General features: G+C 41.2%; 1 pseudogene; it reads right to left on the bottom strand.

The window, feature by feature from the left end:
* Positions 1–16,805: 16,805 nt before the first annotated feature.
* Positions 16,806–26,017, bottom strand: part of LOC139546018 (F-box/LRR-repeat protein 17-like) — a 605,954-nt pseudogene continuing 596,742 nt past the window's right edge.

Genomic DNA, 26,017 nt, shown 5'->3' with positions numbered 1-26,017 from the left:
CTTCCAGACTCCAGGAATCTTTAAACCCCTAATCAGTGACCTTGACAACTGACATGAGAAATGCGCTGTATGGTCATCGCTGATTCTTTTCAGCCCCTCATAAAAGATGTAACAAACGGCATCAATATTTACTAAGTTAAATTACATTTCTCTATTGCTATTCAGCGCTGACCACTTGGCCATCTACACTCAGTGGTGGCTCTTCCTGAGGGTACGCTCCTCTGAGGGCATACGAGGCTAGCGAACGCACCTTGATGAATATTGCAGAGGTCCGAGGTTCACCGAGACTTTGATGGAGTCCACCTCAATCAGTGAGTGAATCGATGGCACACACTCACATTTGCCTAGGCGCTAATTGGCGGCAGTAAAAACCCAGTAGGCCGTATATTTTACCTCTGTGGGGAAAATAGAGAAGGGGGAGAAATGGCTTATTTGTAGCGAGCAGAGCAGAGACATTAGAAACCACTGTCATTCTACAGCCAACAGCTAACCGGAGGGCCAAATTATTAATGCCCGTTCTTGCCAAGGCTAATGCAACAGAAGACTAACTGTGCATATTGAGAACACTGAATTTTATAATGAGGCAGAACTAGAGAGAGAAGCACTCGACCTGAAGAGTGAGACTTTTAACATTCTGACTGTATAAAACGTCTGACTCTTCAGCTTTTAAAGGAGCCTCTGTCAAGTCAATATCATCTGTAACACTGAAATGAATGTGTCTCTAAACACAGTGAATAAAAATAAGAAACATAGAAGAAGATAGATGGCAAGAACAAAGGGGGATGAATAATTGTTTGAAGGGTACTCTCTCTCTTTAATGACATGGATTCTAGAGAGAGGGCAGAGCAGGTGAGTCGAGGCCTTAGCACCACTGGGAAACAAGCAAGAACCAATTTGTTTCTTGAACAGGGTTAGTCTGATATGAGGAGAAGAGGTGAGGGATGTGTAAGAAGATGTGATATCAGGAAGAGGTGAGGACAGAAAGGCTCTTTGAGGAAATTAGCCTGCTAGCCCCTCACACACTCACAGGCCAACTTGTAGACTGGCCACACATTCTAAACTGCTTCCTACTCTACAAACTACGAAGAACTACAATAGTCACGTACAGCCATTTTGGCAAGAGTATAAAATACATGAGCTATTTGATTAAGATTAGGATAATAATTGACTAAGACCGCATAAATATTGTGTCATCATCTAAAATAATGAAAAAACAGCAAATGAACAAAATAAAAATACTATGCATTTCTGGCCAATCACAGATGACTTTGCAGCAGAAGCAAAAAAGCTGCAGACTCAGGCTGTCAGTAAAAGGGTGCGTTCCTCTGCCCAGGCGGTGCTGATGCATGCCAGACCTTACAACGCCTGGATAGCTTCCCGGGTTTCATCCTCCCACATGAAACAAACAAACACCCTGAGAGTGCAGATCGAGGAAGAGCTTGGTTTTGTTCATTTGAAAAATGTGTTGTTTGAAAGTGTATTGGAAAGTTCTTGGTAGCAAGCTAGCTTCTTAGTTTGGACCTCGTGACGCAGTTAGCATCAGTTGCTGGGACTGCTTGTCTCTTTCCAGTGATCCTGCCGACCAAAGACGGGTCTGAGGAGTTATTTGGCGTCGCAGCTAGCCTAGCTGCCAGCTAGCTGCATATCGAGCTAGCAGATGTTTCTTGAACACAGCCCGCGTTTAGCCATTGTGGCTGGGACCACGGATTGTCCCGGATTTGTGGCTGTCTAGATCCCTACTGTTTGTTGTTTTCAGTCTTTGCTGTGACCAGCCCTGTCTGGAACTGTGATGAGTAACAGTATAACTTCTTATGGCTGCAAGGGCAGTATTGAGTAGCTTGGATGAAAGGTGCACAGCGGTGCCCATAGTAAACTGCCTGCTCCTCAGTCCCAGTTGCTAAAATAAGCATATTATTACTCGTATTGGATAGAGAACACTCTGAAGTTTCTAAAACTGTTTGAATGATGTCTGTGAGTATAACAGAACTCAAATGGAAGGCAAAAACCTGAGAAAAAATCCAAACAGGAAGTGGGAATTCTGAGGCTGGTCGATTTTCAACCAAGATCCTTTTGAATTCACAGTGAGATATGGATGAGTTTGCACTTCCTACGGCTTCCACTAGATGTCAACAGTCTGTAGAACCTTGTCTGATGCCTCTACTGTGAAGGGGGGCCGAATGAGAGGGGAATTAGTCAGGTCTGCCATGACCTGACCATGCTCTGACCATGCGCGTTCACATGAGAGGGAGCTCTGTTCCATCGCTCATCTGAAGTCAATGTAATTCTCCGGTTGGAACGGTATTCAAGATTTATGTTAAAAACATTCTAAAGATTGATTCAATACATCGTTTGACATGTTTCTACTGACTGTTACGGAACTTTTGGACATTTTGTCAGCTTTTAGTGAACGCGCATCCTGACGTTGGATTTGTTTACCAAACATGCTAACAAAAATAGCTATTTGGACATAAATGATGAACATTACCAAACAAAACTAACATTTCTTGTGGAAGTGGGTGTCAGTGATTGGGTGCAGAGATGTAGCGGAGTCAGGCGCAGGACACAGGTTTGAGCAAAACAACTGAGTTTACTCACAAAAAGGCAAGCAATATTCCAATAAGGAAAATACAGACTAGAAAACCGGTGACGTCGACCGCCGAACACCACCCGAATAAGGAGAGGGGCCGACTTCGGCGGAAGTCGTGACAGTACCCCTCCTTGACGCGCGGCTCCTGCTGCGCGCCGACACCGGCCTCGGGGACGACCCGGAGGACGGGACGCAGGGCGATCCGGGTGGAGATGGTGAAACTCCTGTAGCAATGAAGGATCTAGGATGTCCTCCACCGGTACCCAGCATCTCTCCTCCGGGCCGTACCCCTCCCACTCCACAAGGTACTGAAGGCCCCTCGCCCGACGCCTTGAGTCCATGATGGCTCGTACGGTATACGCCGGGACCCCCTCGATGTCCAGAGGGGGTGGAGGAACCTCCCGCACCTCAGACTGCTGGAGCGGACCAGCCACCACCGGCCTGAGGAGAGACACATGGAACGAGGGGTTAATACGATAATCAGGGGGTTGTAACCTTTAACAAACCTCGTTCAGGCTCCTCAGGACTTTAACTTCTCTAGGGTAGGGGGCAGCATTCGGAATTTTGGATGAAATGCATGCCCAAATTAAACTGCCTGCATCTCGGGCACAGAATATATGATATGCATATAACTGGTAGATTTGGATAGAAAACACTATAAAGTTTCCAAAACTGTTAAAATAGTGTCTGTGTGTATAATATTTGGCAGGCAAAAACCTGAGAAAAAATCCATTCAGGATTTTTTGGGGGGGTTTTGTAGTTTTCTATTCAATGCCAATACAGTATCCATTGACTTAGGACTCAACATGTATTTTCTATGCCTTCCACTAGATGTCAACAATCTTCAGAAAATGTTTCAGGCTTGTATTCTGAAAAATTAAGAAGTAAGAGCAGTCTGAATGAGTGGACCCTGCCGTGTCACAGAGCTTTTTCCTGCGCAAGACCGAGAGAGTGCGTTTCTTGTTTACATTTTATATGGTTATTGTCCGGTTGAAATATTATTGATTATTTAGGCTAAAAACAACCTGAGGTTTGAATATAAACATCGTTTGACATGTTTCTATGAACTTTACGGATACAATTTGGATTTTTTTGTCTTCCTGTTTTTACTGCGTTTTAGCCTGTGGATTACTGAAGAAAACGCGCGAACAAAACGGTTGGTTTTTGGGTATAAAGATACTTTATCGAACAAAAATAACATTTATTGAGTAAATGAATGTCTGCTGATTGCAACCATATGTAGATCATCAAAGGTAAGGGATTAATTTTATCTCTATTTCTAAATTGTGTAACTGTTCTAGCTGGCTGGCTACTGTTTGTAATGATTTGTTTAGTGGCCTATGTTCTCATAATCGTAACGTATGCTTTCGCCGTAAAGCATTTAAAAAATCTGACACACGAACCACTAAAACACCAACAATCGCGGACAGAACAAAAAGGTATGCCAGAGGATTAAATAAGGAACATGACATGGGAATTGAAACCAGGTGTTTGTAATACAGACAAAACAAAACGAAAATGAAACATGGATCGGTGGTGACTAGAAAGCCAATGACGTCGACCGCCGAACACCACCCGAACAAGGAGAGGGGCCGACTTCGGCGGAAGTCGTAACAGTGGTAGTCCTGGGAGTGCATTCCGACGAACATCAGCAAAGGTAAGTGAATGCTTTTTATGAGTTTTGTTGACTGCACAATTTGGCGGGTAACTGTATGGCTTGCTTTTGTGGCTGAACACTGTTTTCAGATTATTGAATATTGTGTTTTGCCGTAAAGCTTTTTGAAATCTGACACAGCGGTTGCATTAAGAACAAGTGTATATTTTATTATAAGTAAAACATGTGTCTTTCATAAACGTTTATGATGAGTGTTTATGTTATTTGACGTGGCCCTGCAATTTCTCCGAATATTTTGGAGGCATTTCTGAACATGGCGCCAATGTAAACTGAGGTTTTTGGATATAAATATTCACTTTATCGAACAAAACATATATGTATTGTGTAACATGAAGTCCTATGAGTGTCATCTGATGAAGATCATCAGAGGTTAGGGATTAATTTTATCTCTATTTCTGCTTTTTGTGACTCCTGTCTTTGGCTGGGAAAATGACTCTGTTTGTCTGTGATTTTGCGGTGACCTAACATAATCGTTTGTGGTGCTTTCGCTGAAAAGCCTATTTGAAATCGGACACTATTAACAACAAGATTACCTTTAAAATGGTAGAAGATACATGTATGTTTGAGGAATTTTAATTATGATAATTTCTGTTGTTTGAATTTGGCGCCCTGCACTTTCACTGGCTGTTGTCATATCGATCCCGTTAACGGGATTGCAGCCATAAGAAGATAACCTACCATGACAAAGACCAAAGCCGGTGGGAGTACTGTTGAGAACGGTGGTGTCTCTCTATCACAAGTGAAGGATCTTTTAAATGAACAAAAAAAGACCTACAAGCTGTTGTTACAACAAGAAAATAGATTCAAGTGTTTTGTCCAAATACTTGTGGATTCTACTAATAAAAGAATGGACGATCTAACCAGAGAGGTCCAGGACCTGAAGAACAGTTTGCAGTTCTCCCAGGGTCAGCTCAATGAGTTGAAACAGGACAACGGCAAGATGACAGCAGTCTGTAAGTCATTGAGAGAGGACATCAGTTCTGTGTGTGAATCCATGATAACAATGACAGATACATCTCGAGGGACTATCAAGGCGGAACCACATGGTTGTGGAAGGTATTGCAGAATCTCCACATGAGACCTGCACGGAGTCTGAGGGAAATGATCTCTGAGAAATTGAAGATGGACCACAGGAAGATTGAGGTGGAGCATGCCCACAGGACTGGAAAACCCATAGGCCCAGGCCAGTAGTGGTCAAGTTCCTGAGGTTCAAGGATAAGGTAGCTGTTCTGGAAAGAGAAAAGAACTTGAGAGGAACATATATCTTCCTCAACAAGGACTATCCTGAAGCTGTGGAGCCAGAAGAGGAAAGAACTGATTCCAGCCATGAAAGCTGCCAGAGTGCATGAGGACATTGCATACCTTCTCTATGACAGGCTCATTGTCCACCCTCCCTCCCAGAAGCCTGGAAGGGATGAGAGAGCCAAGCCTATGGGTTTGTATCTTCAACCCCGAAGCACACATACACACACCAATTGATTATTGGACTGCTGAATGTGTATTTTTTTCTCTTACTTTGTTTTCTCTTTTCAGTATTATGTCTATCTCTGATAAGCTCATAAAGATCCGCCCCCCTTTTTTAAATATTCGCCTAAAATTACATATCCAAATCTAACTGCCTGTATCTCAGGCCCTGAAGCAAGGATATGCATATTATTGGTACCATTTGAAAGGAAACACTTTGATGTTTGTGGAAATGTGAAAGGAATGTAGGAGAATAATACACAATAGATCTGGTAAAAGAAAATACCACAAAGAAAAAAACATTATATTGTATTTTTTTGTACCATCAGCTTTGAAATGCAAGAGAAAGACCATAATGTATTATTCCATACCAGGTGCAATTTAGATTTTGGACACTAGAGGGCAGCAGTGTATGTGCAAAGTGTTAGACTGATCAAATTAACCATTTCATTTCTGTTCAAAATGTCAAGACTTCCCAAATTTACCTAATTTGTTTAACAATAACTTTTAATGTTCAAAATTGTGCACTGTCCTCAAACAATAACATGGTATTCTCTCATTGTAATAGCTACTATAGCTACTATAAATTGGACAGTGCAGTTAGATTAACAAGAATGTAATCTTTCTGCCAATATCAGATATGTCTATTTCCTGGGAAATATTCTTGTTACTTATAACTTCATGCTAATCGCATTAGTCAGCTCAACCGTCCCGTGGACTCAAGAAGGGCTGGAAATGGCCCATATTAATATATGTAGCCTTAGAAATAAGGTTCATGAAATCAATAGCTTGCTAACATTCATATATTATCCATTTCTGAGACTCACTTAGATAATTCATTTGATGATACAGCAGTAGCAATACAAGGATATAACATCTATAGAAGAGACAGAAATGCATATGGGGGAGGTGTTGCTGTATATATTCAGAGCCACATCCCTGTAATGCTTAGAGAAGATCTTATGTCAAGTGTTATTGAAGTGTTGTGGTCGCAGGTTCACTTGGCACATCTAAAGCCTTTTATTTTGGAGTGTTGCTACAGGCCACCAAGTGCTAACAGTCAGTATCTAAATAATATGTGTGAAATGCTTGATAGTGTATGTGATGTAAACAGAAAGGTCTACTTTCTTGGGGACCTGAATATTGACTGGTTTTCATCAAGCTGTCTATCAAGAGGAAGCTTCTTACTGTAACCAGTGCCTGTAATCTGGTTCAGGTTATTAATCAACCTACCAGGGTGTTTACAAACACTACAGGAACAAGATCATCCACATGTATCGATCACATCTTATCTACTGCTGTAGAACTTTGTTCTAAAGCTGTATCCGTACCCATTGGATGCTGTGATCACAATATAGCGGCTATATCCAGAAAAGCCACAGTTCCAACAGCTGGGCCTAAAATAGTATATAAGATGATCATATAAAAGATTTTGCTGTGACTCTTATGGGGATGATGTTAAAAATATTTCTTGGTCTGATGTGATTAAAGATCTTCTTCTGTTGGCACTCCAAAAGGTCCTAGTTACATCACAAGTGGTCCTTTTGTTCGATAAAGTCCTTCTTTATATCCATAAAAACTCAGTTTAGCTGGCACGCTTCATTCAATAATCCACCGGTTTCCTCCTTCAAAATGCATACAAAATGAATCCCAAACAATAACAATAAACTTATCCAAACAGTTCAAACAATGTTAATAATCAAACCTCAGGTACCCTAAAACGTAAATAAATGATACAATTTAAGACGGAGAATAGTATGTTCATTACCGGAGATAAATAACAAAGAACGCGCTTTCTCCCACGTGCATGGAAACACTACAGCCAAAATGGGAGCCACTTAGAAAAACTACAACTTCTAGCTCATTTTTCCAAAATCCAGCATGAAACTCTTTCTAATGACTGTTGACATTTAGTGAAAGCCCTAGGAACTGCAATCTGGGAGGACTTTAAAACTTCATCGGGATAGGGGGCAGTGTTTCCACTTTGAACAAATTGCGTGCCCAAACGAAATTTCCTCCTACTCTGTCCCAGAAGGTAATACATGCATATTATTATTACTATTGTATATAATTATTATTACTATTGTATGTACACTCTGAAGTTTCTAAAACTGTTTGAATTATTTCTGTAAGTATAACAGAACTCATTTGGCAGACAAAAACCTGAGAAGAGGTCAAAACAGGAAATGAGAACTCGATTTTCAAAACAGTGTCAAATGGTACCCCTTGTAGATATGGCTGAACAAACACTGCCTAGGGCTTCCACTAGATGTCGCCGTCTTTAGATTTTAGTCTTATTATTCTACTATAAAGGAGGGGCTCATAGGAGCTGTTTTAGTGAGTGGTCGTCAGAAATTTCAGTCTGGATTTGCGCGCGAGGGTGAGAGAGAGAGCTCTCATTCCAATGCTCTTTCTTCAGACAATGAAATTCTCCGGTTGGATCCTTATTGATGATTAATGTAAAACACATATTAAATATGGATTGCAAACATCATTTGACCTGTTTCTACGACCTGTAATGGAACTTTTTGAGTTTTTGTCTGGAGGGATTTCTCTGCGTCATGAAAATGGATTCCTGGGCTGAACATGCTAACAACAAGTGGCTAAATGATGGGCTTTTCTGTCATTTCTGTCAATCTGGGAATCCTGGGAGTGCCTTCTGATGAAGTTATTCGAAGGTAAGTGCATATTTATAGTGTTTTTGTAGCTTTTGTTGACGCCAAAATGGCGACTATTTCTTTGGCTGGATTGTGCTCTAAACGCCGTTCTCAGATTAATCTTTTTCCGTAAAGTTTATTTTGAAATCTGACACATCGGTTGCATAGAGGATAAGTTTATCTTTAATTATGTGAATAACACTTGCATCTTTTATCAATGTTTATTATGAGTATTTCTGCAAAATCACCAGATGTTTTGGAATCAAAACATTACTGCACATAACGTGCCAATGTAAACTGAGATTTTTTTTATATATATATATATGCACATTATCGAACAAAACATAAATGTATTGTGTAACATGATGTTATATGACTCATCTGATGAAGAATTTCAAAGGTTAGTGATTAATTCTATCTCTATTTGGGGGTTTTGTGAAAGTACCTGTGCTGTGAAAGAAATGTCTGTGCTTTTTTGGATTTGGTGGCTAATATAATTATACGTGGTGTTTTCGCTGTAAAACATTTTATAAATCGGACATGTTGGCTGGATTCACAAGATGTTAATCTTTCATTTGCTGTATTGGACTTGTTAATGTGTGAAAGTTAAATATTTCTAAAAAATATTTCTGAATTTCGCGCGCTGCCTTTTCAGTGGAATGTGGGGGGGTTCCGCTAGCGGAACCCCGGGGCTAGACAGGTTAACTCATAATAAACATGAAAGCCATTGGAAACAGTGGAAGGCTGAACATTTTTGGGGGGATGGTTTGTCCTTGGGGTTTTGCCTGTCATATCAGTTTTGTTATACTCACAGAAATCATTTTAACAGTTTTAGAAACTTTAGAGTGTTTTCCATCCACATCTACCAACTATATGCATATCCTAGCTTCTGGGCCTGAGTAGCAGGTAGTTTAATTTGGGCACTCTTTTCATCCGGACGTGAAAATACTGCCCCCTACCCAAGAGAGGTTAATGAGGAGCATCCAGACGCTGCGCTTGCAGAATTTATGAAATTGCTTCTTCCAATTATTGATAAACATGCATCTGTTAAGAAACTGACTGTTAGAACTGTTAAGGCTCCATGGATTGATGAGGAATTGAAAAACTGTATGGTTGAAAGATATGGGGCAAAATGAGTGACTAATAAGTCTGGCTGCACATCTAATTGGCATACTTTCCGCAAATCGAGAAATTATGTGACTTAACTCGACAAGCCAAGATCAATGATATAAAGAATGATGGGAAATTATGGGCAGAAAGACAAATTCAAGTCCACTTTCATCGAATCAGATGGCTTATTCATCACGAAACCATTTGATGTTGACAATTATTTTAATGATTATTTCATTGGCAAAGTGGGCAAACTTAGGCAGGAAATGCCAACAATGAACAGTCAGCAATTGCATTCATGCATAAAAACATATAATGAAAGAAAAGCAGTGCAAGTTGGAATTTTGTAAAGTTAGTGTGGGAGAGGTGGAAAAGTTATTGTTATAGATAAATTAATGACAGACCTCCTGGCATTGACAACTTAGATGGAAAGCTACTGAGGATGGTAGCTGACTCTATAGCCACTCCTATATGTCATATTTTTAATCTGAGCCTAGAGGAAAGTCTTTGTCCTCAGGCCTGGAGGGAAGCCAAATTATTTCCGCTATCCAAGAGTAGTAAAGCGGCTTTTACTGGTTCCAACAGCAGACCTATAAGCTTGCTGCCAGCTCTTAGCAAACTGTTGGAAAAAATTGTGTTTGACCAGATACAATGCTATTTCTCTGTAAACAAATTAACACCAGACCTTCAGCATGCTTATAGAGAAAGGCACTCAACATGTGCTGCACTGACACAAATTACTGATGATTGGTTGAAAGAAATTGATAATAAGATGATTGTGGGAGCTGTACTGTTAGATTTCAGTGCAAATCCCAAATTGTTTGCATAGACAAGTTACACACAGCTCTGACACACACACTTATCACACCAGACATGCCACCAGGGGTCTTTTCACAGTCCCCAAATCCAGAACAAATTCAAGAAAGCGTACAGTATTATATAGAGCCCTAATTGTATGGAACTTCCTTTCATCTCATATTGCTCAAATAAACAGCAAACCTAGTTTCAAAAAACAGATAAAGCAACACCTCGCGGCACAACACCTCTCCCCTTATGGACCTAGATAGTTTGTGTGTATGCATTGATATGTAGGCTACGTGTGCCTTTAAAAAAAATTTATGTAGTTCTGTCCTTGAGCTGTTCTTGTCTATTGATGTTCTGTATTATGTCATTCTGTATTATGTTTCATGTTTTGTGTGGACCCCAGGAAGAGTAGCTGCTGCTTTTGCAACAGCTAATGCGGATCCTAATAAAACACCAAATACCAAAGGAACAATATCCTCCTCTTGATCGTCAAAGACGGGGGACATATTGAATGACAGCTTTTAGTGCTTTGAGCGCGTCGCTAGCATGCTGGGAGGCAAGTCGTTGCCTTGTCTCTGATGCATGACTGCTGTGATATTAACAAAGTGCTGACCTTGAAATCACAAGTTTCCCTGCAACGAGAGAGAGACAGTTTGATTGAGATGTGAGGGAACTGCTGAATATTCACAGTATCAAGGTGTCACTCCCTGAGGAATGGATCCAGTTCAGCTACTAGGCCTTGGTATGCAACTGTAGTAATACATATCGAAACAGACTGGATGGTTCCAGGATTTTGACTTGCAACAAAAATCTACTTGGTTATGCATTCATTTATATTCTGATTTTATGTTGAGAAGGAAAACACTTCATGTAGCATGGGTAAAGATTCATTTCAAATGTCACTTTTAATGTTTCTTTCTTCTGTCAAACACAGAGAGTAAAAAAAATATACTGAAATAAGAGAAAAAGGGAGAGCTTTATAAGTAGTAGTGTTTTATTCATCTGTATGTAAATCCAGTCATTTACGGTTTTCTTAACAAATCAGGGATCAAGTGTCAACATCAAGCGGAGAAAAAGAGAGTGCATGTTGGGATTAAAAAAGGGGGGGGGGGGTCGACGAGGACTCAATCTGAAAGTCTACAAGTCCTGACAAGGGTAAAACGGATATGTTCTTAATTGTCCCAAATCTATGTTTCTGTAAAAGATTACATTGCTACTTCAAACCGCTAAACTCAAAAAAATACTAGTGTATACAGTCCAGTGACAGCTTCTAGAATAATTGTCCAGTTGGTTCACATCATAGAAAAGTACCCTGGTTATTAGCGTAATAAATTAACATTGACTGTTTTCAAAAGGGCATGGATCTTAGATCCTATTGCTAACAAAGATATACCATAAATGCATGGCTACACAACAAATACTGCAAATATATGCTCAAACAAAACCAGTATTAGGTTACATAAAATCCCACTGTACAGTACAAATACAGTGGAAATCTTACAGCCGACACAATCCAAACCATTGATTATTACACCATGTTAATGGTACAATATACATCATGAGAGAGAGAGAGAGAGAGAGAGAGAGAGAGAGAGAGAGAGAGAGAGAGAGAGAGAGAGAGAGAGAGAGAGAGAGAGAGAGAGAGAGAGAGAGAGAGAGAGAGAGAGAGAGAGAGAGAGAGAGAGAGAGAGAGAGAGAGAGAGAGAGAGAGAGAGAGAGAGAGAGAGAGAGAGAGAGAGAGAGAGAGAGAGTTGCTTGATGGTCCCAAAGCCACACTCCAGGGGACCGTTGTCTAGTTCCCTGTACGTTCCCAGGACGTCACTGAGGACCATGTTAGGACCTTTTAGGACATTCTCAGGATTTTCATATTACTAGTCCTTAGTACGTCGTATGATGGTCCCAAGGGAACATTCTCTGGAGGACTTTTTTATCGTTCCCAATGTTTTTGGGATGTTGTATTATGGTTCACTGGAGGTTTGGTCTAGTTCCCGGTATGTCCCGCTGACGTTCTTTGGACATTGTGTCATGGTCCCCTGGAGGTTTTGTCAGGTTCCTGGTTTGTCCCGGGGACGTCCTCAAGTAAGTTTTTAGGACGTTCTTTGGACGCTGTGTCCTGGTCCCCTGGAAGTTTTTGTCAAGTGACGGTTACAGGTGTCCAAAAACATTAAAAGTAAAGAAATTAAATTGTATGGGGAACTAGACAAAAACTGGGAACTAGACAAAAACCTCCTGGAGACCATCACATCACGTCCCAAGAACGTTCAGGGGACCTTGACAAAACATCGCAAGAAAGTCCTAAAAACGTCCTCGGGGACATCCCAGGGCAAACTGGGAACCAGACAAAACATCCAGGGGACCATGACACAATATCCCAAGAACATCCTAAAAACATCCTCCGGGACCAACAGGGAACTAGACAAAACCTCCAGGGGAACATGATATAACATCCTAAGAAAGTTCACAGGGCAAACCGGGAACTAGACACAACCTCCAGGGGAACATGACACGACATCCAGAGAACACCGTAAAAATTATACAACTTCCCAAGAACGTCCTAAAAACATCCTGTGGGATGTCCCCGGGACTAACCGGAAACTAGACAAAACCTCCAGGGGGCTTTGACACACCACCTTACTTTAGGTGACCATTGTAATTGTAACGTCCTGAGGACGTCCTAATGACTTATTATTGTTTGAAGGGAACTCTGACCCATTTACATTACTTTTCTTAACATGTAGAACATGTACAGTCGTCTTCAAGACAATGTTTCTGTCAGAAGAGTTTAAGTATTGAACCTTTCTTCATCCAGGCAAGGCATTGAGAACACATTGTCTTTACAATAATGACTTTAAAGTGTAGGTTTACATCAGTCCATATAGAGTGTATCTCTGATGTTCAGTGCTGAGCGACTACTCCTTTAGAACATGCTGAGCTGTTCGGTGTAGGCAGAAGTTGTCGCTAACCACAGGTCCAGGGTCAGATATTGATTCATCTCCCTTAAGTTTATGATTTGGATAAGGGGTTCAATCATCTGATCCTAGATCTGCCAGGGCAACTTCTACCTTGAGCTCACTGTGTACTTAACTGTGACTGTAACAACAATTAGGGATGGTACTCAGTCAAACCTGCACTGCACCAACCAACATACAACACTGCATGAAAATGATCCGCTCCTGCTCCACACAAATGTGCATCAACTGTGTGCATAAGACATTTACTAGATGAAACAAAAACATATTTAGATTTGTAATGAAACAATACTTCCTTGCAGATCTCCCATTGTGTAGCTTGAATGAATGTGGCCTTGAATCTCTCAAGTGTACCATTGTATCAGGGAGTCACAGCCTTAGTCCATCAGAATGGGCTTTGTTCCCTACTGGGACCATTATAATATAATAGGTAAGCCACAAGTTTTACTTGACCATGTGAGTTGATCAGGAAAAATGCTGGGCAATTATTGACTGGCCTATATCTTATAGACTAGTATATATCTTATCTTATAGGCTAGACAATATATTTTCTTACAGACTAGACTATATCTTATTTTAAAGACTAGACAATATCTTATCTTATAGACTAACCTACAGTAACAGTGAAAAGTTTGGAAAAGTTTATAGACTATAATTATCTTATAGACAAGATCTTATCCTAAAGACTAGTCTATATATTATCGTATAGACTATACCTTATCTTATAGACTATCAAATACATTTTTTATAGACTATAATAATCTTATAGACTTGCCTATATCTTATCTTATACACCATCATATATCTTATAGACCAGCATATATTGTATCTCAGATACAAAACTATATTTTATCTTATACACTAGCCTATATCTTATCTTATTGACCAGACTATATATTATAGACTAGACTATATCTGATATTATAGACTATATCTTATCTTATAGACTATATATTATCTTATAGACTAACATATATCATATATTAGAGACACAACTACAGTGGCTTGTGAAAGTATTCACCCCTCTTGGCATTTTTCCTATTTTGTTGCCTTACAACCTGGAATTAAAATAGATTTTTGGGGGGGTTAGTATCATTTGATTTACACAACATGTCGACCACTTTGAAGATGCAACATGTTTTATATTGTGAAACAAACAAGAAAAAACTGAAAAAACTGAAAACTTGAGTGTGCAGAACTGTTCACCCCCCAGAGTCAATACTTTGTAGAGCCACCTTTTGTAGCAATTACAGCTGCAAGTCTCTTGGGGTATGTCTCTATAAGCTTGGCACATCTAGCCACTGGGATTTTTGCCCATTCTTCAAGGAAAAACTTCTCCAGCTCCTTCAAGTTGGATGGGTTCCGCTGGTGTACAGCAATCTTTAAGTCATACCACAGATTCTCAATTGGAATGAGGTCTGGGCTTTGACTAGGCCATTCCAAGGTATTTAAATATTTCCCCTTAAACCACTCGAGTGTTGCTTTAGTAGTATGCTTAGGGTCATTGTCCTGCTTGAAGGTGAACCTCCGTCCCAGTCTCCAATCTCTGGAAGACTGAAACAGGTTTCACTCAAGAATTTCCCTGTATTTAGCGCCATCCATCATTCCTTCACTTCTGACCAGTTTCCCAGTCCCTTCTGATGAAAAACATCCCCACAGCATCATGCTGCCATCACCATGCTTCACTGTGGGGATGGTGTTCTCGGGGTGATGCGAGGTGTTGGGTGTTGGGTTTGTGCCAGATGACCAAAAAGCTCCATTTTAGACTCATCTGACCAGAGTACCTTCTTCCATATGTTTGGGGAGTCCTTATGCCTTTTGGCGAACCTTATGCCTTTTGGCGAACACCAAATGTGTTTGCTTATTTTTTTCTTTAAGCAATGGCTTTTTTCTGGCCACTCTTCCGTAAAGCCCAGCTCTGTGGAATGTACGGCTTAAAGTGGTCCCATGAATAGATACTCCAATCTCCACTGTGGAGCTTTGCAGCTCCTTCAGGGTTATTTTTTGTCTCTTTGCTGCCTCTCTGATTAATGTCCTCCTTTCCTGGTCCGTGAGTTTTGGTGGACGGCCCTCTCTTGGAAGGTTTGTTGTGGTGCCATATTCTTTCAATTTTTCTACAATGGATTTAATGGTGCTCGGTGGGATGTTCGAAGTTTCTGATATTTTTTTATAACTCAACCCTGATATGTACTTCTCCACAGCTTTGTCCCTGACCTGTTTGGAGAGTTCCTTGGTCTTCATGGTGCCGCTTACTTGGTGGTGCCCCTTGCTTAGTGGTGTTGCAGAATCTGTGGCCTTTCAGAGCAGGTGTATATATACTGAGATCATGTGACACTTAGATAGCACACAGGTGAACTTTATTTAACTAATTATGTGACTTCTGAAGGTAATTGGTTGCACCAGATCTTATTTAGGGGCTTCATAGCAAAGGGGGTGAATACAAATGCACGCACCACTTTCAGTTTAACTTTTTTTTTTAAATAAGTACTTTTTTTCATTTCACTTTACCAATTTGGAATATTTTGTGTATGTCTATTAAATTAAATCCAAATACATATACTTTTAAATTACGATTTGTAATTCAACAAAATAGGAAAAACACCAAGGGGGATGAATACTTTTGCAAGGCACTGTATATGTTATCTTATAGACTAGCCTTTATCTTATAGACTGGCCTGTATCTGATCTTATAGACTAGCCTACGTATATCTTATTTTAGAGATAAAACTAAATCTTATCTTATAGACTAGCCTGTATCTTATCTTATAGACTAGCCTACATCCTATCTTAAAGACTAGCCTATTTATTATCTTACAGACTAGCCTATATCCTATCTTAAAGCCTATATCGTGGACCTGGAGTTTTTCCTGGTCCCTACAAACACATGACACACTCTTAATAGTGTATTTAATTTCGAACAGAAAGGTAGAAACACACACAGTATGAAACAACATTGACTTCACACATGGTGAGGTCAAAACATGTAGCCCTTGCGGTCAACGAAACCAGAGAATAATGTTTTTACTTGTTTAGAACAATGTTTACTTGTTTTCAGTCGCTGCTCAATGTGCTCCGTGTTTTCAAGCCTGGTATTGCATCCAGATTGGTGTTGGGGGAAATGTAAGTCCCACAAAACTCCCAGCACAGCGGAAGTCAAACCTCAAACGACACCCTATCACCAGGTAGTGTAGCGTTACATTTGACCAGAGCCATGGGGCTGCCACATACTCTAGGTCTCTGGTCAAAAGGAGAGCGCTATGTGTATTTGATACACAAGCCCAACACTGTACACTGATGTACAGTATGATTTGTCTGGGAGTTATCACTGAACTAAAATGGAATCCCAAAAATATCCATAGATAAAAAATAAATTAAATGATCATGTGGTGTGTGTTTCCACTTTGACTGTGCACACCGCCTTTATCAGTGTGTGTGCACATGTATGTGAATGGGCATATGTGTGTGTGTGTGTGTGTGCGTGTGTGAGTGTGTGTGAGTGAGTGAGTGTGTGTGTGTGAGTGAGTGTAGTCCAGCGGTGGCTATAAGTCGGTGGATGCGTTGGGGCTCCAGCCCATCTGATAGGCTCTCTCCTGGGTTCTCTTGCAGTCCTGCATCACCGTACTGAACACGATGGGAGGGTACTGAACCACCAGCCTTTCCACCGTCTCCTCATTCACCAGCAAACACAACAGCAAAACACAAGATGCATTAAAGGCACAAAACGTGACTAAGACCGACTGCTGGTTTTCGACGACTGAGGTTGCAAAATAGAGGCCACGATTGCTGTTAGTCAAAAAACATTTGTTTTGGTGTCTGTTCTGTTAGGGTTGAGCCTTGATTGTGTATGTACTGCTGAAGCAAAGCTTAACACACCTTTAAGACAGACTTGTCAACAATGGGCCTGGTAACATGGAACACACTACCAGTGTGACGGGCAGGGAGGGAGCTGTCTCTGCCAAGGAGTCGGTTGAGGGCCTGAGAGCCCAGTCCACCTTAGGCTTTAGTGTCTGGTGGTAAAGCACCAGAGCATATCTTTGTCTAAATGATCCTCATGGGAGAATGAGAGGAAGAGAGAGAGAAAGATATGGAGTGGTAAAATAAGAGTTATCAGAGAAAGAGAGAAGGAGAGAGACAGAGAGAGTTTCCAGAAAAATAAAGAAAAAGAGAGAGACTAAAAGGGAGCGGGCGTAGAGACAGAAGACAGGCAAGTGTCTTCTAATTAGTCCTCTTTTCATGCTCTATGGAACAGGGGAATAAAACAAGCAGTCAGGTACCTTCCCAGTGGTTCCATCATACAGGGTGATGTCACAACTAGGCTGAGCCAGGCTGACAGTGAGCAGGTCTAGGAGGGCCCTGGAGTCCACATTGGTGAGGGGTGTTAACCACAACCCACCCAGGCCAGAGCACACCATGCTGCTGTCACACTTTGGCATCAGGACACTGTCCAGAGGAAATATGTGTAAACACACAGACTTCCATGAGAAGAAATACGCTCACACACACACACAAGTTTGTCTGAAAAGGGAGAGAGAGAGAGAAAGTGAGAGAAAGACTTACGTTTGAACAAATAACAAAGCTGTGGTCTTCAGTCACTGAGAGCAGTGATCAGTGACTTGAGGTCTGTAGGACTGCTGGTTTTCATCCTTCCCTTCTAACCAGGGACTGATTCATACCTGGGTTACCAGGTGAGTGGAACCTCTGGACTGGAGCATCAATGACATTCATAGGGTTGCCAAATTCCAGTGACTTTACCAAAATTCCCAGGTTTTCCAGAAATCTTGGTTGGAAGATTCCTGGACATAGGAGGGAATAAACCGGAAAACAGGAATTTTCCAACCAAGATTTCTGGAATACCTTGGAATTTGGGGAAAGTTACCGGAAGCAACCCTAGACATTCATCAACCAATTTACTACCAGCTAAAAAAGCACCAGCTGTGGAATTGTGAAACTCGCGGCCTGGTTTTGACTCCCCGCTGGTCTAGAAAAAGAATAGCAAAGGGAAAAGTGAAGTTTGTTATGTGTAGTAGAGACTCATTAGAGAACTAAATGACAGCCCCTTGATTGCTTTCATAACATATTATGGTATATTGTACTGAGGAGAATAAAACTCTTCCCCCACCAAACCCGTTAATCAGGCCTTAATTACAATTAAGAGGGATCTAAAAAATGGGCCTGTCAATGTGATGAGAGGCCATTACCATCATTAGTGTTAATGTAGTGCAGTGCTGTGCACAAGAGTAAACATGCTTGACACAAAATGGCTCCCAATCAAAGCTCTGAATCATCCGCTAATTGCTAGTTGTTGCAACAGTAAAACAGTTTGAGCCTCAACACTACCACTGTTTGATGTGTGAGTGTGTGTGAAAGTATTTAAATTACCTATGTGGTTCTAAGCAGATGATTGGCTTGTTTTTTTCTTATTTTAAGCCTTGTGTCCTGTTAGTCAAGACCAATAAATATTCTGAAAAAATATAAATTAAATATGTTACCTCATTATATTTATTTAAATGTATACTTTTTACTTTTAGGCCTATTTCCATGGGAGGTTTTGAGATCCTGGCAGTAATGATGTGGACATGAGCTTTACACAGGATGTCCTCTAGCAAATCGTAGAGGATGGTCATACCTGTCTTTTCCAAAACAAATATATCCAATCCCCTGTACAACCCTGAGTTATTCACTCTTCCATACCCCCTCTCCAGCTGTATACCATCCTGAATAAGACATGATGACATCACCACACCTTCTTTGTATTTGCTCACACACACACACACACACACACACACACACACACACACACACACACACACACACACACACACACACACACACACACACACACACACACACACACACACACACACACACACACACACACACACACACACACACACACACACACACACACACACACACACACTTTGTATTGTGAGCCAGACATGCTGTAAAGCCCTCATATACTACTTTCTACTCTGTCTGAAAGTTTGAAGGAGACCCATATGATACTGTCTAGTGCCATAATATGATAGAGGATATTGCAATAGGCTGGTGCGTTTCATCTTACAGACAGATCTGGGATGGCAGCCACACGTATCTGGAGTCAGACCTACACTTAGGATATTTTCCCCCAGTTTAACTTCAAAGATGCAGTTCCTGTGGATCTGAGGGGATCTTCATGTTGTCTGACATGACAATGTGTGTTTGTCAGAGTAGAGTAGAGAAGTCAAAAGGACAGTCAGTCCTCTTCGATTCCCTATTAACAGAAAAGAAGAGAAAGGACAGTCAGTCCTAGTTGATTCCCTATCAACCCCCCCGTATTTCATTTGGACTGAGATACAACTCTCAATCAGTAACAGAAACTGAAGCTAACCCATTGAGTGAAAATATTGGGGAAATCATTTCCATGTCAATTGAAAATAAAGTCCAATCCTTTTTCCTGAATGAACATTCCTCAGACACCATGTCCTATACAGTATATCCATGATTTCCATATCAAAAGTTTTTGTAGGCTCTGTGCGTCTCTCTCTGTGTGTGTGTGTGTGTGTGTGTGTGTGTGTGTGTGTGTGTGTGTGTGTGTGTGTGTGTGTGTGTGTGTGTGTGTGTGTGTGTGTGTGTGTGTGTGTGTGTGTGTGTGTGTGTGTGTGTGTGTGTGTGTGTGTGTGTGTGTGTGTGTAAGCTGCTCCTTGGCGTTGCACAGCAATCGTTCAGGCTTGCAGTGATTGGCCGGTAGTAAAGGTGACCTAGGCCTTTCAGGGACTGCTGTGTTGCTGCTCTCCTTTTAACTGCCAGGGGTTTTAAGAGCTGCTCTCACATACAACTCCATGTAAAATATACATTCACCGCTAACACCGGGCAAGTAACCACACCACCAAAACACCTCTTAAAGATGACAAACACTGGCGTGGTGCACGGTGGCACCACGACATCCCTGGGAGAGAGGGGCTCGTAAATCGATTATCTGATACACAAACAAATATGCATTTCAGGGCAGAAGGACAAAGAGGGCACTGCAAGAGTCGCAGAGAAATAGGTGAGGATAAATGATGATGGATAAAGAAAGCAGAAAAATAATACCTGGCATACAGTATGCTCCCCAAGACTCCATTAAACCATAGAGAACACGGAACACATGGAACACCATGTTCCCCGAATGGGTTTCAAAAAATACAGTCACCTCAGTGCAGTAAAAACAGAGCAGATATCCAGAAGGAAAAAAGGGGTTTTAGATGAAGACAAATGGAGTTTGCATTTACCAGATGTGCACTTAACCCGAAATGGACTGCAACTCAAAACATCCTTCCATTTGTACTGTTCATTATGCTCTCTTTGTTAACATAGAAAAATACCAACACGGTCAACAATAAAGCCTCTGTCCACTTCCATCCACATAGTGCATCACTCACCCATTAAATACATTTGGGGGTAAATTATTTAAAAGGGCCTTTTAAGCACCTGAAGAATGCTGTGCATCAGATATCTTAGTAAAATCCAATTTCAACAGGCAGGATTTAAACAGGCTGGATTTATAGTGGCCATAAAAGTGCCTGCAGGAAAAGCTGCAGTTGTAACGTTTCTAAACGAGTGACTGGACAGACTGGCGGTAGATACGTTTCTGGCTCTGACAAGAGAAGGGAGGAGAAGGGAGGAGAAGGAAGGAGGGAGAGAAAGGAGAGGAGGGACATGGTTGTGAATGGCACATGAAGGGGCATAACATGCTATGAATATAAGTGGTAATTTCACAAGCAGATCATATATTCATGATATACTCTGCTTGTAAATCTGTAGCACCTGTAGTCCAGGTCTGTTCCTCGTCACCAGATCACACTGCTGAGCAACGTCTCGCTCTCCCTCCCTCCCACGCATGCGCAGACAGACAGACAGACAGACAGACAGACAGACAGACAGACAGACAGACAGACAGACAGACAGACAGACAGACAGACAGACAGACAGACAGACAGACAGACAGACAGACAGACAGACAGACACAGCATCAGTGTGAGTGCCAGCCTCAGTGACAGAGACAGAGGTAAAGCTCTGTGGGTCAGCAAAGCGTAGAAGCAGCTATGTAAGTAAACCCTTCACTCCATCATGTGTGACAAAGGGACACCCGGGGAATGTGTTCAGGGCAACCCCCAATTTCTCCCAGCACGCCTGGTTTGTTATCTACACAGGGAATAAGGCATGTCAGGACCCAAGAGGCCATAGACTGGCCTAGAGAAATAGATGGCTTTAGCATGGCTGAACACAACTGCATTTTTCCTCGCAATGTTTGATACTGTATGTTCAGAAGTAAAACACCACACACACACACACACACACACACACACACACACACACACACACACACACACACACACACACACACACACACACACACACACACACACACACACACACACACACACACACACACACACACACACACACACACACACACACACACACACACACTCTGAGAGAACATCGTACAAATTCACTATTATTAATAATGGCCAACTCACTTAAATGGAAAAATGGCTTACTTACAAGCCCTTAACCAACAATGCAAAAAGTTCGGGTAGCCATTTGATCAGCTGTTTAGGAGTCTTATGGCTTGGGGGTCGAAGCTGTACAGAAGGCTTTTGGACCTAGTCTTGGCGTTCCGGTACCGCTTGCCGTGCGGTAGCAGAGAGAACAGTCTATGACTAGGGTAGCTGGAGTCTTTGGCAATTTTTAGGGCCTTCCTCTGACACCACCTGGTATAGAGGTTATGGATGGCAAGAAGCTTGTCCCCAGTGATGTATTGAAACCTACTCACTACCCTCTGTAGTGCCATGCGGTCTGAGGCCAAGCAGTTGCCATACAAAGGTGGTGATGCAACTAGTCAGAATGCTCTCGATGATGCAGCTGTAGAACTTTCTGAAGATCTGAGAACCCATGACCAGTCTTTTCAGTCTCCTGAGGGGAAAAAGGTGTTATCCTGCCCTCTTCACAACTGTCTTGGTGTGTGGACACCAAGGAACTTTAAGCTCTCAACCTGCTCCACTACTACGTCGATGAGAATGGGGGTGTGCTTGGCCTTCCTTTTTCCTTTAGTTCACAATCATCTCTTTTGTCTTGATCACGTTCAGGGAGATGTTGTTATCCTGGCACTACACTGCCAGGTCTCTGACCTCCTCCCAATAGGCTGTCTCATCGTTGTCGGTGAACAGGCCTACCACTGTTGGTAATGATGGTGTTGGAGTCGTGCTCGGCCATGCAGTCATGGGTGAACAGGGATTACAGGAAGGGACTGAGCACGCACCCCTGAGGGGCCCCGTGTTGAGGATCAGCGCGGCAGATGTGTTGTTACCTACCCTTACCACCTGAGGGTGGCCCGTCAGGAAGTCAAGGATCCATTGCAAAGGGAGGTGATTAGTCCCAGGGTCCTTAGCTTAGTGATGAGCTTTATGGGCACTATGGTATTGAGGTCTGAGCTGTAGTCAATGAATAGCATTCTCACGTATGTGTTCCTTTTGTCCAGGTGTGAAAGGGCAGTGTGGAATGCAATAGAGATTGCGTCATTTGTGGAGCTGTTGGGGCGGTATGCAAATTGGGTCTATGGTTTCTGGGATAACAGTGTTGATGTGAGCCATTACCAGCCTTTCAAAGCACTTCATGGCTACAGATGTGAGTGCTACGGGTCGGTGCCAAGCTTGTAGTGTCATATCCTAGAAGACTCGGGACTGTAATTGCTGCCAAAGGTGCTTCAACAAAGTACTGCGTAAACGGTCTGAAGACTTATGTAAATGTCATATTTCAGTTTTTTGTTTCTAATAAAATTGCAAAAAATTCTAAAAACCTGTTTTTGCTTTGTCAGTATGAGGTAGTGTGTATAGATTGATGAGGGAAAAAACAATTTCATCCATTTTAGAATAAGGCTGTAATGTAACAAAATGTGGAGAAAGTCAAGGGGTATGAATACTTTCCGAATGCACTGTAAGTGTTGCTAATGCTCTCCACTTTCTGGAGGACTAAGTTTTGAAATCAGTGGAATGTCTGGTGGAAGCGGAGTATGATAGCTAAGGAAATGGAGAATGTTCTGGCGTTTGATTGCAAATATGCGGAGGGAGTGGAAAAGAGAACACACAGAAGAAGGCTCTTGTTTAAAACACCTGTCTCCAGATTACATCTTTAAACTAAGGTCAACCATGACATCTGTGACATGGAGGGAGAAGCGTTCATCCATGTATATGGGTAAGAGAGTCTAACGAGCTACATTTTCAGATACTATAAGTTTCTAATTTTGTCAGAAAGTAATTTTCATTGCAAGTTAAAGTGTTCTGTTAGCTAGCTAGATAACGTTAGCTGGCTGGCTCACTAGCTAAAGTTACGTGTCTGATCTGTGTAGTAATATTATTCGTATCTCAGAGCCATTTGCATTGCTAGTTATAACGTAAATTCACCCCATTCCGTACAAATGAGCACAACCGCAACATTCAAACGAGGCTACAAAGAAAACGAATGGGACTGTGGCAACTGTGTTGACTTCAAAATTTGGGGTGTGAGCTACGTTTCTATTCAAGCGTTGATCGACATGGTAATGGCTCTATAGTATTGGAGAAATGTAGAAAAAACTGACCTTCCGTTACATCGTGACGTGTCATACCGTAACGTACAACACGCATAAAGCAACTATTTCTGTCTTACAATCTCTCTCCACCAGGTGTAGGACTTCTTTAATCGTTTAAAACTTCTTGTCAATAGGGGGGCGCTGTTATCACTTTGGAAAAAATCGTGCCCAAATTAAACTGCCTCGTACTCTATTCTAGATCGTACAATATGCATATTATTGGATAGAAAACACTCTCAAGTTTCTAAAACTGTTTGAATTATATCTGTGAGTAAAACAGAACTCATTTTGCAGCAAACTTCCATACAGGAAGTGAAAAATCTGAAAACGATGCTCTGTTCCAGGGCCTGCCTATTCAATTGCCTAATATTTATCGATATGCATGCACTTCATACGCCTTCCACTAGATGTCAACAGGCAGTGGAAGGTGGAATGGGGTGTCTAGCTTGATCTGAGGTCGAACAAGAGCCTTTGGAGTGGGAGGTCAGGAATTTCCTTTGTCTACCAAGGCGCGAGGCGGAGCTCGACATTGGCTTCTGAAAAGCGTTCGGTATACACGGCTAATATCTCCGGCTCTGTTTTTATTTATATTAGAAAAACATCATAAAGTAGGTTTTTTCAACCGAGTTTCATCAGTTTATTTAACGTTTATTGGGACTTTTGGAGTTTTCCGTTCTTTGCGTCGAGAGAAACTGGGAACGTCATCAACATTGGCTAGCATTGTGGCACGAATTCGACAGGAGAAAAGGACATTCTAAAACCAAACAACGATTTATCCTCGACCCTGGACCCCTTGTACAAGATTCTGATGGAAGCTCAACAAAAGTAAGAACAATTTATGATGTTATTTCGTATTTCTGTGGAAAATGTTATTCCTATTCTCTGCCGTTTTGGCGGGCGCTGTCTTGCAATAACACAAGCTGTTTGTTATGGGAAAGTTATTTTTAAAAATCTAACACGGCGGTTGCATTAAGAACCAGTGTATCTTTCATTTGCCATACAACAAGTATTTTTATGTAAAGTTTATGATGAGTTCTTTGGTCAGATTAGGTGAGTGTCCAAACTAGCTCCGGACATTCTGGTGAATCGATGCTACATATTCACAATGTATAACCACGGTTTGCAGCTCTAAATATGCACATTTTCGAACAAAACATAAGTGTATTGTATAACCTGATGTTATAAGACTGTCATCTGATGAAGTTGGTCAAGGTTAGTGATTAATTTTATATATTTTGCTGGGTTTTGCGAATGCTATCTATGCGATGAATAAATGCGGTTGTGTGTTTGGCTATTGTGGTAAGCTAATATAATGCTATATTGTGTTTTCGCTGTAAAACACTTAAAAAATCGGAAATATTGGCTGGATTCACAAGATGTTTATCTTTCATTTGCTGTACACCATGTATTTTTCATAAATGCTTTATGATGAGTATTTAGGTATTTCACGTTGCTCTCTGTAATTATTCTGGCTGCTTTGGTGATATTTTTGATGGTAGCTGCAATGTAAAACTATGATTTATACCTCAAATAAGCACATTTTCGAACAAAACATAAATTTATTGTATAACATGTTATAAGACTGTCATCTGATGAAGTTGTTTCTTGGTTAGTGACTAATTATATCTCTATTTGGTCGGTTTTGGGATAGCTACCTATGCGGTACAAACATGGTGAAAATATGCGGTTGAGTCTTTGGCAATTGTGGTTAGCTAATAGAAATACATATTGTGTTTTCGCTGTAAAACATTTTAAAAATCGGAAATGATGGCTGGATTCACAAGATGTGTATCTTTCATTTGCTGTATTGGACTTGTGATTTCATGATATTTATATGCTATTATTTACTTGTGGCGCTATGCTAGGCTATGCTAGTCAGCTTTTACTGATGAAGATGCTCCCGGATCCGGGATGGGTGTTAAGTAGAGGTTAAAAACAAGAAATGGACAGTGACGGGGGTAAGGGGGGGATACCTAGGCATTTTTTGCGTCATCACTGTAAGAGATCATGACTTTCAAAGCCGCTGTTTACTTCTGAAGATCACTTTAGCACCGCCCTAAAAAACAGATTCAAATTCGACACAACCCCTCAAATAGGTATTTAATGACACATTATATAAACTCTTTATAGTGTTTTATTTACATTTTAGAGGCAATA

This window comes from Salvelinus alpinus, chromosome 19 (assembly GCF_045679555.1).
Source record: "Salvelinus alpinus chromosome 19, SLU_Salpinus.1, whole genome shotgun sequence".
Taxonomy (NCBI): Eukaryota; Metazoa; Chordata; class Actinopteri; order Salmoniformes; family Salmonidae; genus Salvelinus; species Salvelinus alpinus.
This window is presented reverse-complemented; position numbering and strand designations above follow the sequence as displayed.